We start from the raw sequence: 11,622 nt of genomic DNA on the forward strand, positions 1-11,622 counted from the left end.
CAGAAACCAATCATGCAATCAACCAACACTATCATCAATTCAGAACCAAAATTCAATCTCAAAAGTACCACAGCAGAACAAACACAGGTAAAACAGACAAGGTAAACACAAGTATAGATAGCAGTTACAGCAAGTAGCTCAGATAGCAGTTAAAGACAGTTAAGCAGTTAGACACTATCATCCGCACTCTCAAGCTTTACATTTTGTGTCTGCAAAACGCGTTCTAAAGAACTAACATATCACTTGCTATACCTAAAGGTCACACGTGACATTAAAACAAATATCGAGTTTACTCAGAAGGATACAAGACCTCAGAAAAGAAGGATAAGTGACAAAGACAGCACTCACAAGGATTTGAATAACTGTTGAGATCACAAGTAAACAAGGTTATACAAGAAATGAAGAATGTTGGGACGAAAATCAAATCACAAGTTTAAGAAAGGATCTCGAATTAAAGAAATTCAACAGGAAAAATAAGAAGAAAATAGTGCAGCAGTTTGAAACAAGATTAAGCCGGGTCAAAGAAGTATGAGATCGTAGGAGAAGAATAACTAAAGCCAATGATAATGCTCACAAAGTTTTAAAAGTATTATTAGAAACGCCTTCGAATACATTGTTCGAATGCCTGAAATGATCACATCATACTGCAGTCTTCTGCTTACTTTTGTCTCATAAAAACTCTTGTTGTTTATTTTTGAACTTACTTTTATTTTGTCTCGGATGACTATAACCTGTTTAACAACTGCCACTTTTATTTACTTCTTTAGATGTTTGGACTTTGCATTAACCATTTGTTGCAGGTTTGATATTCATTGCATTTCCTCTGTCCTATTTGATGACAAAAAGGGGAGTAGTAGTAGCTTGCTTGTTTTTGATGCACTTGTGTTATTCTATTTTTGCTATTGTTATTTCTGCTACTCTGTTCTATTCAAGTTTGTTTTGGGCTGGATATTTGGCTATTTTGGTACAATTCCTTGGTTCCGTTTCATGAGATGTTAAAATTGTTTGAAAATCTTACTTATTGCTTCATCCATGGACAATATATTGTACATAGTATATTATTGCTCTCTATAAGAATATGCAAATAGGAAAGAATAGAAGAGCACCAATCAAGGGGGAGCAATTCTTGAAAAAGAAAGGGGGAGCAACACAAAAACAAGTAACATCACTCAAAGGAAGTTCTTTAACTTTATTCAAATTCAATTCCTTTGATCGATGTTACAATTATGTTTGTCATCAAGGGAGAGATTGTTGAGTTAAGAAATTAACTAACTTAATTGATGATGACAAACATTTCTTATTGGGTTAAACACCCAATTAGTTTTGATTGTGTTTGATTAGTATTGCAGGCTAAAGAAATAATGATACAGCAGCCCAATAGGATGGAAAATCAAACCAATAACTAGGTGGGCTCTAAAACATAAAGCCCAAAGTAATTGAACAAAGAAATCACTTGGACTGAGTAGAGAGAAACCAACCCAAGCCCGAGTTGCTCACCCAAGCTGATCCCTCCAAGTTAGTACACTCCAAAGCCAACGTTCACTTTTTCTTGGTCAGACTCAGAGAAAGGAGATAAATAGCTTCATTCCTTGCTCATTTCATCAAAGAAGAAAGATAGAGAAAGATTAAGCTAAAAGGCAGAGGTCTAATAACCCAAATCAAACTATTTCAAGCTAAGTCAGAAGCTAAAGGTGATTATTTCCATTTGCATGCAATTTACTTTCTTCACTCCTTCTCCAATTCTTTGCTACGGCAATTTGGGATAAATAGAGAAAGTAATTTCTGATAATCACTTCTGTGAATCAACGGCCAAAATTGTTTCTTGGGGACAAAGCTGTAGCTCAAGGGTTCAGATCTGGGTTTACCATTGAACAACTTTTTCACTGCTTACATGAGGCCTTCGGTCTAGCAAAAAGGCTCAGATTCAAAATTTCTAATTTAGCAATTAATTAAAAATGGTGAAATGGTAAGTTGGTGAAACACACAGCTCGAGGAGTTGACTTGGAAGAGAGCAACTCAACAACATGGAAGGAGATACAAAAGAAAAATCTTCATCTTTCTGAAGACAAAGAAAGAGACCCAGAGTTTTGAGTTTTTGTTTTGAGGAACTAATCTGTGAAGAGTTCAACATGTTGGACAGTGTTTTCTAGAGAAAGAAGCATTCTGCAAATGTGAAGAACTTAATCAGTGTTAGCACAATCCGATTCATCTAATAGCAACAGAGGCTGTTGAAGCATCAATCTCCTTCATGTTTTACATATTGTAATTTCATTTTAATGTATATCTTTCTGTAATTTTTTGAATGGTAAAAGGCTGAAAGAGAGAGAGCTCAAGAAAAAGCCAAAGAGTGACAAAAGGTTGAGTGATACACTTGATTGAAAAACCTAAAGAGATTTCAGATTTCTTTTGGTTGTTTCAAATGTCTTGTCTCTTGTACCTGTGAGGTACCCCTTTCTAAGTTGGGTTAGCACTTAGGGTGGAGAGTTAGGTATTAGTATAACCAAGTCAAGTTAGGATAGAACTTGAGAGGGAAAGGATTGTGTCAATCCTGTGAAATTGATGTATGTAATACTTTAACTATAGTGAAAATTCTACCACTGTTGTGGTGGAGTCTGGATGTAGGTTGCATTGCACAAGGCAACTGAACCAGGATATATGCTGGTGTCATTCTTCTTCTCTTTCTCTGAGTTCTGTTTTCTGATATTTATGAGAAAAAACGAAATTGTCTCATAAAGTTTCCGCTGCACAGTTCAAATAGATTCAAAGTGAAACTCAGTAATTAAAGGCTTATTTCATTAAAGTAAAAGAAGGACATAGATTCAACCCTCCTTTTCTAAGCCTTTTACAACCTTTAAAGGGAGAAGGAGATCCAAGAGGGAGAGCGTCGCCGCTAGTGGAAGGAGGGAGGAGTTTCTGCCTCGCCACTACTGTCCAGCTCGCGCCGCCACTGCGCCACGCTCTGCCGCCAAGCTTGTCTCGCCGTCGTGTCTGTGCCGCCAACTTTCTCGCCCGTCGTTGTCGCGCAAGAAAGAGAGAAGGGGAAGCTGCGCCGCCTAGCCACTGCTGCCGCCGTTGGAGTCACCAGAAAGGGGAGCCCGACGCGAAAGGAGCAGCGTGCGAAGGAGAGGGAGAGAGGTCCGAGGCTAAGCTAGTCCCTATCACCGCTGTTCTGCCCAGCCGCCGTCGCCAGAGCTCCACGTTGCCTCTGCTGCCTGAGAACTTGCTGCCGTCATCGGGAAACTCTACTGGTAAGAGTTTTAAGTTTGGTTTTTGTTTTTTTGGATTTTGGAAAGATTATTGATGCTGCGTGATTGTTGCAGTTGCTGTCACCAGGGTTTTTGCTCGCCGCTGTCACTTGAGATGATTGTCGGAGCTACTGGTGGGTCGATTCGGAGTCGCGGCTGCTTCGTTTTATTATTTTAGTAAGTAATTATATTTCAAAAACCCTTGCGTTAGTATTTTGTTGTGTTTGGTTAATGAATCTGAGGTTTGGTAACGTAGGGCCGAATTCTGGTGGTTACATGTCGCTTTTACATTACTGAGGTTGCGGTTGCCGTTAATTTCAGGTTGAGAGAAAAGGTTCTGTTGGCGCGTTTGGGTTATAGTTTCAACAAATCGAGGTAGGGTTTTTCTAAAAAGCTTATTTTATATTTTGGAATTGTTATAAATGGATATCGATGTGAGAAATATACTTTTTAGTGATTGTATAAGTCTTATGTATTGTCTGGCTATTTTGGATGAATATGATTATATGTTTAATTGGATTATTGTTTGGTTTTGATAAATGGATATTTCTTTAAAGTTTTGGAAACGAGTTTGATCAATTGATAATGATTTGATTTTGAATCGGTTTCCTTGAGATATGAAAATGATATGAATGGTTGGATTTAGTTTGCTTTTGAACTGATTTTGGTTTTGGACCCATTGAAAAGGATTGCGGAATGTTGGCCGATCCCTCTCTCCCTAAGTAAGTTATGTTTCAAAGCATTTACAATTGACTAACACTAAGTAAGTTATGTTTCAAACCATTTACAAGAAGCACATCATTTATACAAGATGAAAAGTTTTTACCAACTTTCCCAACAGCCACTATTTTTCCTTTTGCATCATCTCCAAAAGTGACAAGCCCTCCATCATATTCATCAAGCTTTATGAAGAAGGTTGTCTTTCCGGTCATATGCCTAGAGCATCCGCTGTCCATGTACCACATATTTTCTTTCTTCTTGGAAGCTAGGCATACCTACAAAATAAGCTCAAGTAACCTTAGGTATCCAAATTTTCTTGGATCCTTTCACGTTAAACCATCTCTTATGTCCCAAATCATTATAATCAAAAACAACTTTGTAAACTTTATCACCTATCATTCTTTTACCAAAGAAACATTGAACTGGAAAGTGTCCATTTCGATTGCATAGTCTACAAAATCTTGGAGTTGCTGTTTTGTTAAAGTAAGTTGGGTCTTGATACCTTGTATCATTTGAAGATGAAGCAATGTTTTCAAAATGTGATTTTTCAGATTTATAAAAACCCAACCCAGCTTTATCATAGAGAGGTTTTTGACTAGCCAAAATTTGATTAAGATTTTCAGAACTGTGTGTAAACTTGGCTAAGTCTTCTTTAAGCCTTTTAATCTCTTCAAGCAACTCTTCATTTCTTTTAAAACAGTCCACATATGCAAGAACAGAATGGTCACTTTTACAGTTTCTCACTTGGGCTCTTAACTGCTTATTCTCTTCAACAAGATCACAAGCAGTTTTGGCTTCTCTTAGTTTTTCTTTAAGAAAATTATTTTCAGCCTTAAGAATGAAATTTTGTTGTTCAAGATCTTGATTATCAGTCAGAAAACATCTTATTTTTTCAGAGAGGTGATCTATCATAAGATGAAGGTCTTCAGTGTCAGGGTTTTGAAAGAATACATGATCTACCTCATTTGCCATGAGACAAGGCTGTGACTTAGTCTCAGATTCTTCATCATCATCATCTGAATCATTTTCCAAATCTTTCCATGAAGCCATCAGTCCCTTCTTCTTTTCCTTTTTCGGCTTTTCCTCATTCTTTAACTTGGGACAATCAGATTTAAAATGCCCCATTTCCTTGCAATTGTAACAGATTACTTTGCTAAGGTCTTTCTTCATCCTCTTTGAGCTGCTGCCTTTGCCTTTGAGTTTCATCATTTTCCTGAATTTTTTTGCAAACAACACAAACTCATTTTCAGAAGAATTATCACTGAATTTATCATCCAGAGGGTTAGTCACAGAAGAAAAAGCGATTCCTTTCTTTTTTGAATCTTTTTTCAAATAGGAGTTTTCAAAAGCAAGAAGATTTCATCTCAAATCATCAAGTGTCATGGAATCTAAGCTACTACTCTCAGAAATAATTAAAGCTTTTGTTTCCCACTCTTTTGTAAGACATCTCAACACTCTTCTCACTAGCATAGATTCTGAATGAGTAATTCCAAGAGCATCTAAGCCAACAATGATGGCGTTGAACCGTTCGAATAGTTCATCAATGGACTCTCCTTCCTTCATTGCAAACATTTCATATTCCCTGTTTAACATGTCTGTCCGAGTCTTCTTTACAATGGTGGTTCCTTCATGAGTGATTTGCAACTTGTCCCAGATTTTCTTTGCCGTTGTGCATCGTGATACTCGTCGGTACTCCTCAAAGCTGATAGCACAGTTGAGCAGATTTATTGCCTTGGCATTTAACTCCACCTTCTTCCTATCTTCCTCGGTCCAGCTTGCTTCTGGTTTAAGAGTGATTACTCCTTCAGCACTTGTGGTAGATGGGAATTGAGGACCTTCTAGAAAGATCTTCCATAGTCTGTAATCCGCTGCTTGTACAAATATCTTCATCCTCTCCTTCCAATAGGTATAATTTTTCCCATTGAAAAGGGGAGGTCTGTTGCTTGATTGACCTTCAGCCAGATTGTAAGACACCACATTTGCGCCATTGTTTTCTGCCATGAGGATCTTTTCTCCAAGCTGCAAAGCTTGATCTCTTTGAGACCAAGCTCTGATACCAATTGATGGTTTCAGTGGCTAAGAGAAGGGCGGTTGAATCTTAGCCCCATTTTTGCTTGATAACACTTGCTAACTTGTCAGACTAATTCTGGAAACTTTTACTCTTTTTATCTCTTCACTGCACATGAGACTTTTTGTTTTGTCTCGTCCCTAGCCACGAGACTTTTCTTTTTGTCTCGTCACTTGGCATGAGATAATTCTGGTTTTTGCTCCTGTGTAGTAGAAAACATAAATGGAGTAGAAAGGAGAAGAAGATTGCACCCAGATATATCCTGGTTCGGCTGCTAAGTGCAGTGCAGCCTACATCCAGTCTCCATCACAAACATGATGGAATTTCACTATAATCAATCTGATTACAACTTGTAAAGTGCTAACCCAACTTACAAGGAAATTCCCACAGAATCATGATACACAACATAGATGAACAAAGGACCTCTAAGACATCTATGGCTTTTTCTTTTAATTTTGCACTCTCTGCCTTTTTCCGCTCTATGGCTTTTTCATACAAACCTCACTTGTTTGCCTTTTTTCCATGAGACTCAAGACATGACAAAATTAAACAGAAAAATTACAAAACTGAGAACATTGAAGGAGAAGAGAAAACTGTTAGCTCAGGTAGCTCTGAGAACTCTGTGCCTTGCACTCTCAAATTTTCTCCTTGCTTCAAACAGTGGTTGTCCACCCTTATTATAGAAGAGGAGAGCCTCCACTTATTGAAGCCAAAACCGAACCAACTTCTTCCTCCTTCAACAAACAGAACCGGTTCGGCCACATAAAGAGAGAAGAGATAACCATGCAAAATCTAACATGCAATTACCTCTAGTCCTTCCTTGATCATCACTCTTCATCAATCCGGGATCTCCATCCTTGGCTTCCTCTCCAAGATGGATTTCTGGCCCTTGATGCTTCATGATGATGATGACTTCATCTGCTTCAATCTCTGCCTCAACCATCACTTCGCCACTCTAGCTACTCTCTGTGGTGGTTGAGCAGAATCAAAGACAAGCCATGCTTCAAGAATCTCCCTTGCTGGCCGAATCTTCATCTTCCTTTTCTGAGCATGAAGAGCTCGAGATTACCTCACCAAATCTAACCTCATTTGGTGACAATCTCAGCCACTATATACTTTTCTTTTTCTTGCCATCATTAACTTGATGGTCTTGATGCATGAAACTTCTTCTTTTTCTCTGTTGATGAGCATAGCATCCATAGCTTCCTGGACAAGGATCGAAGAAGAAGAGAAAAAGAGATGAGAGAGAATAAACAACTTTAGAAGAAAAGCAATTCAATGTGATAAACCACTTTGTTGGTAAAAGTTACTTTTACTTCCCTAGCTTAGAGTGGCGTGTAGTCATTATGGCCATCAATCAATTCAGCTGAACTTTTCTCTCTCATATTTCCCATGCATCAATTAATAATATAATAGATTTTGAAATCCATCACATGGTTAAAAGCTTGGATCCGTTGGAAGCATTTTGCTTTCATTTTATCTTGGTTTCGGACCAAGTTTGGAAGCATTCATCAACAATAAGATTTGGGCTTTGTAGCATTAAAATTAAAACTGGCCCAACTAGTTAACATTTGCTTTCCTGATGAATTTTGTTTCGGATCAAGCAAGAAACTTTCATCAAAATTAACCATGGACTTGGTTGTAACATCATTGAGCTTGGCCCATCAATTTAAAAATTCAGCCACTCAATATAAAACATGCAGCAAGGCTGATTATTGGGCTTATACCACAAACTCATTTTTCGGCCCAACATAAAATCTGCACAACAAAATTATTAATTAAGCAAATATGAATTAAGATCAAATTAATAATTTTGTAATTAAACATTTTAATAATGTTTGTTCATCATCAAAATTAAATAAGAGTTTTCCAAACTCATCAAGTTTGCTTTTGAACTGATTTTGGTTTTGGACCCATTGAAAAGGATTGCGGAATGGTTTGGTTGGGACCCGAAAAGGGTGGTAAAAACCAAGTTTTAGGGGAAGTATTGTCAAAATTTCTATAAAAATTTGAGACTTTGTTTGAAATATTATTTAGAAAGGTTTGGATTTGAGAAATTGTATTAGTTGATTTATTAAGAAAATAGTTATGTTTTCGAATTTAATTTATTTAAGAAAATTATGTGTCTTGAAATCGATTTAATTAGAAAGGAATTATTTTACGATTTTAAATCACTAAAAAAAATATTATGTTCTAATATCTATTTTAAATATAAAAAGGGCTTATGTTTTTAGTTGGACTTAAGAATTTTGTTCAGAGGAGCCTTTAGTGATTTTAAAGGAAATTGGACTTTGATTGAATAACTTCGTTTGCGACGTTTTAGAAAAAGTTAAAGAATTGGTTTTAAGAATGAAACTGAGATTGACTTTGGTTTTGATTTGATTTAGGAACTGTATTTGGTTGACTTAATGTAGGAAGCAATGATTTTTACGGATTTGTGATGAATTTAAGAAATTGAAATTTGGTGGGTTCCCCCTTAAAATCTTGAGACTTTGCCGCTTTATAACCCCTAATTTAAAATAGTTACACAACTGATTTTAAGAGTGAATGATTTTTGAGTGTTTTCAAAGAGATTTCTAATTTGGTTTGACTTTGAAGCTGCTGACATTTTCGGAGATTGTTTCTAAAAAGAATGGATTTTGATTTTAAAGAAATTTGATTTGAGAAATTGGAAACTGATTATGAGTATGAGTATGTGGTTGTGAAATGCATTGTTCACCATCATAAGGACTGTGGCAGTCTCCTGCCTACATTTGGATGTGAGGGATGTGGTAGTCTTCCTCTCACGTGACATGCAGTAATTTGGAAAGTCGCTATGAGCCTTTGGCAAGGGCTGCGGCAGTCTCCCACTTGTCGAGGTAGCGGTGCCGGCGTAGGGCCCTAGGCAGTCTCCCACCTACGTTGAGATGTGAGGGCTATGGCAGTCTCCCGCTCACATAACTTTTCTGCTACCAGAGTGAATTCAGGAACTATAACCCAAAAGAGTGTGCCAAGCACTATAACTCGTCAGGCGCAAGATAAGGAAAGAGTGAGTAGGGCACTGTATCCCTGGTCGTGGTAGAAAGGCAACATCCCGGGGATGTGTCTAGTTGGCATTTTGAACCGACAAGTGATATCACGAACCAATAGAATAAACATTCATCATATGCATCTATGTGACATTGTTTGGGTGTGCATATTGTAATTGGTTTGTCTATGTGAATAATTATGTTTAACTGCTAATTGCTATATTTGATGTAACTGCTTTGTTTGTGTTTAAATCTCTCTACTTGTGTTTGTAATTGAAATTGGTTGGATTGCGGTGAATTGGATGTTGTTTGAGTTGTTTGGGCCTGAGGCCGTGATTAATTATGTGATGGGCCGGAGTAGGGGTGCACATGGACCGGGTGAAACCGGGTTTGATGTGACCCAGACCCGACCCGAAATATACACCGGGTCCATTTATTAGACCTGAACTCAACCCTAGACCCGATGAAACCAACGCACTTTTGGGCCATAATTATACCAGGTGAAAACCGAATGAAAACCGAGCCATTAACATTACATTACGTTAATACCTTCTTGTAAGCTAACATGTAAAAATATCCAAATTTTCAAGACTCCAACCATTATTTGACATGGTAAAATTCACTTAGAAAAATATAACAAGAACTAACCCTTTTTCAAAATTAAAGCATAACCACAATTAATACTAATATTGTCTAATAACACGAAATATTTAAATCAATACAAATAACACAATATTATGCATTAGTCTAAAGTCTTATGCATTCTAAACATAAAACATTAACTTATAGTCTTATAATGACTAATAACACAAAATATTAAGGTTTACAATACTTAAATTCCACATAAGAATAACCATTATTCATCACTAATAACATAAAATATTAATTATGTATGATGACCGGGCCACCGGGTCGACTTCGGGTGACCCGAGCTATGGCCCGGACCCGACCCGAAACAATGACCGGGTCTATTTTTGAGACCCTTACCCGGCCCTACACCCAATGAAATCACATCAAATTAGCCTTTAAAGTGTTCGGAGTTGGGCCGGGTCTTCGGGTCGGGCCGGGCCATGTGCGCCCCTAGGCCGGAGGCCGTGATTGGTATGAGTTTTTGGTTTAGTAAAGTGTGAAAAATCAAACTGGTTCAGTATAAACTTAATGAACCTATACTTGGAACAGCGTGATCATTCATACTATCTAGGAAAGCTTTTAATATTTGGTACAAAATATTTTGGATTTTGAAGAATAAACAGATTTCTCTTTTAAAAAGGACTTCGAATTTTTTAATGTAAACCTTTGATTTTTGAAACGATATATAAGGCGAACAACGGTCACTGTACTCTGAAAACAAATTTATTTACGTATCTTATTATAGCAATTCTGTAACCCTATAGTAAGAACTAGTGAGAACAATGTTCTCACTCCCGTACAGGTGTTTTTTTTTTCAGGATATGGATGAAAAAGTCTCGACAAGTTTATTTTCATTTCCATTTTTATGATGTATTGTATTGTTTTAGATATTATAATTTTTCCTCACCTTTATGATGTATTATATTGTTTTATTGTATTCTTTACACACTTATCAAATATTTTCTCTTCGGTTGCATTCAGTAAAATTGAATTCGGGACCTTTGAAGTAGAGAAGGAGAGATATATCATGTGAACTACGGCTCATTGACACTACTTGACCAATTTAAGTTGGTTGAGGTGCCGATCTTGTTATTGGACAAATCCACAACTATGATCTATGAACTTCAAAGTCCAAAAATAAATTGAGTGAAAACCAAGCCTAAAAAATTAGAAGGTGGGGGAAGGAAATCTTCAATGTCACCGACGGATGTAAGTTAGACCGTTATGAAAAAATCTCAATAAAATTTTACCGTCTAGTTTAAAGACCAATTAATCCGACATACTAGCTTAAGAACTTCAATTCTTCTTTTGGAACTCTAATCAATCTATACTCACTAAAAGAATGGTTTATTTTAGTGATTAGTTACTATCTAGAATATGTGAAAACAACAAAGTTTGAAAAGAACTAATCAAGTCCTATATCCTTCAAATCCTAAGGAGCTAGCTTCTACGAGAACCCCATCAGCCCCTTTGACGGTTATATTTCGTTTCCTTCTCTTTCTTCCTATGGCTTTTTTTATGGAAATAACAAAAATAACATTTTTTTATTCAACAATACTACAAAATCAATACAATTTATTATTTTTATCAAAAAATTAATTAACAATATTTAAAAATTATTACTAAAAGTATGGTTTAGAGTACAAATATGAGACTACTGACTACAAATTTTGGTCAATTTTAGACTTCTGGTTAAAATTGCTAATCCTTAAAAAATTTTTATTATTTTTAACAAACATATTAACTTTATTTTGGCTGACTTTATACACCAGTGTAAGTCAGGAGTGGATCATTTTCAGTAAAAAAAAATTGGAATTTAATTTTTTATTATTTTTTTATATTTAATTTATTTTTTGTCTTACTTATAAAATTAATAGTGAAAAATTATATTTTATTTTCTCAAGTGTTAAAAAAATTTAAAAGATCCATTTCTGTGTAAGTCTAATACAAT

The sequence above is a fragment of the Arachis stenosperma genome, chromosome 8 (assembly GCF_014773155.1).
Source record: "Arachis stenosperma cultivar V10309 chromosome 8, arast.V10309.gnm1.PFL2, whole genome shotgun sequence".
NCBI lineage: Eukaryota > Viridiplantae > Streptophyta > Magnoliopsida > Fabales > Fabaceae > Arachis > Arachis stenosperma.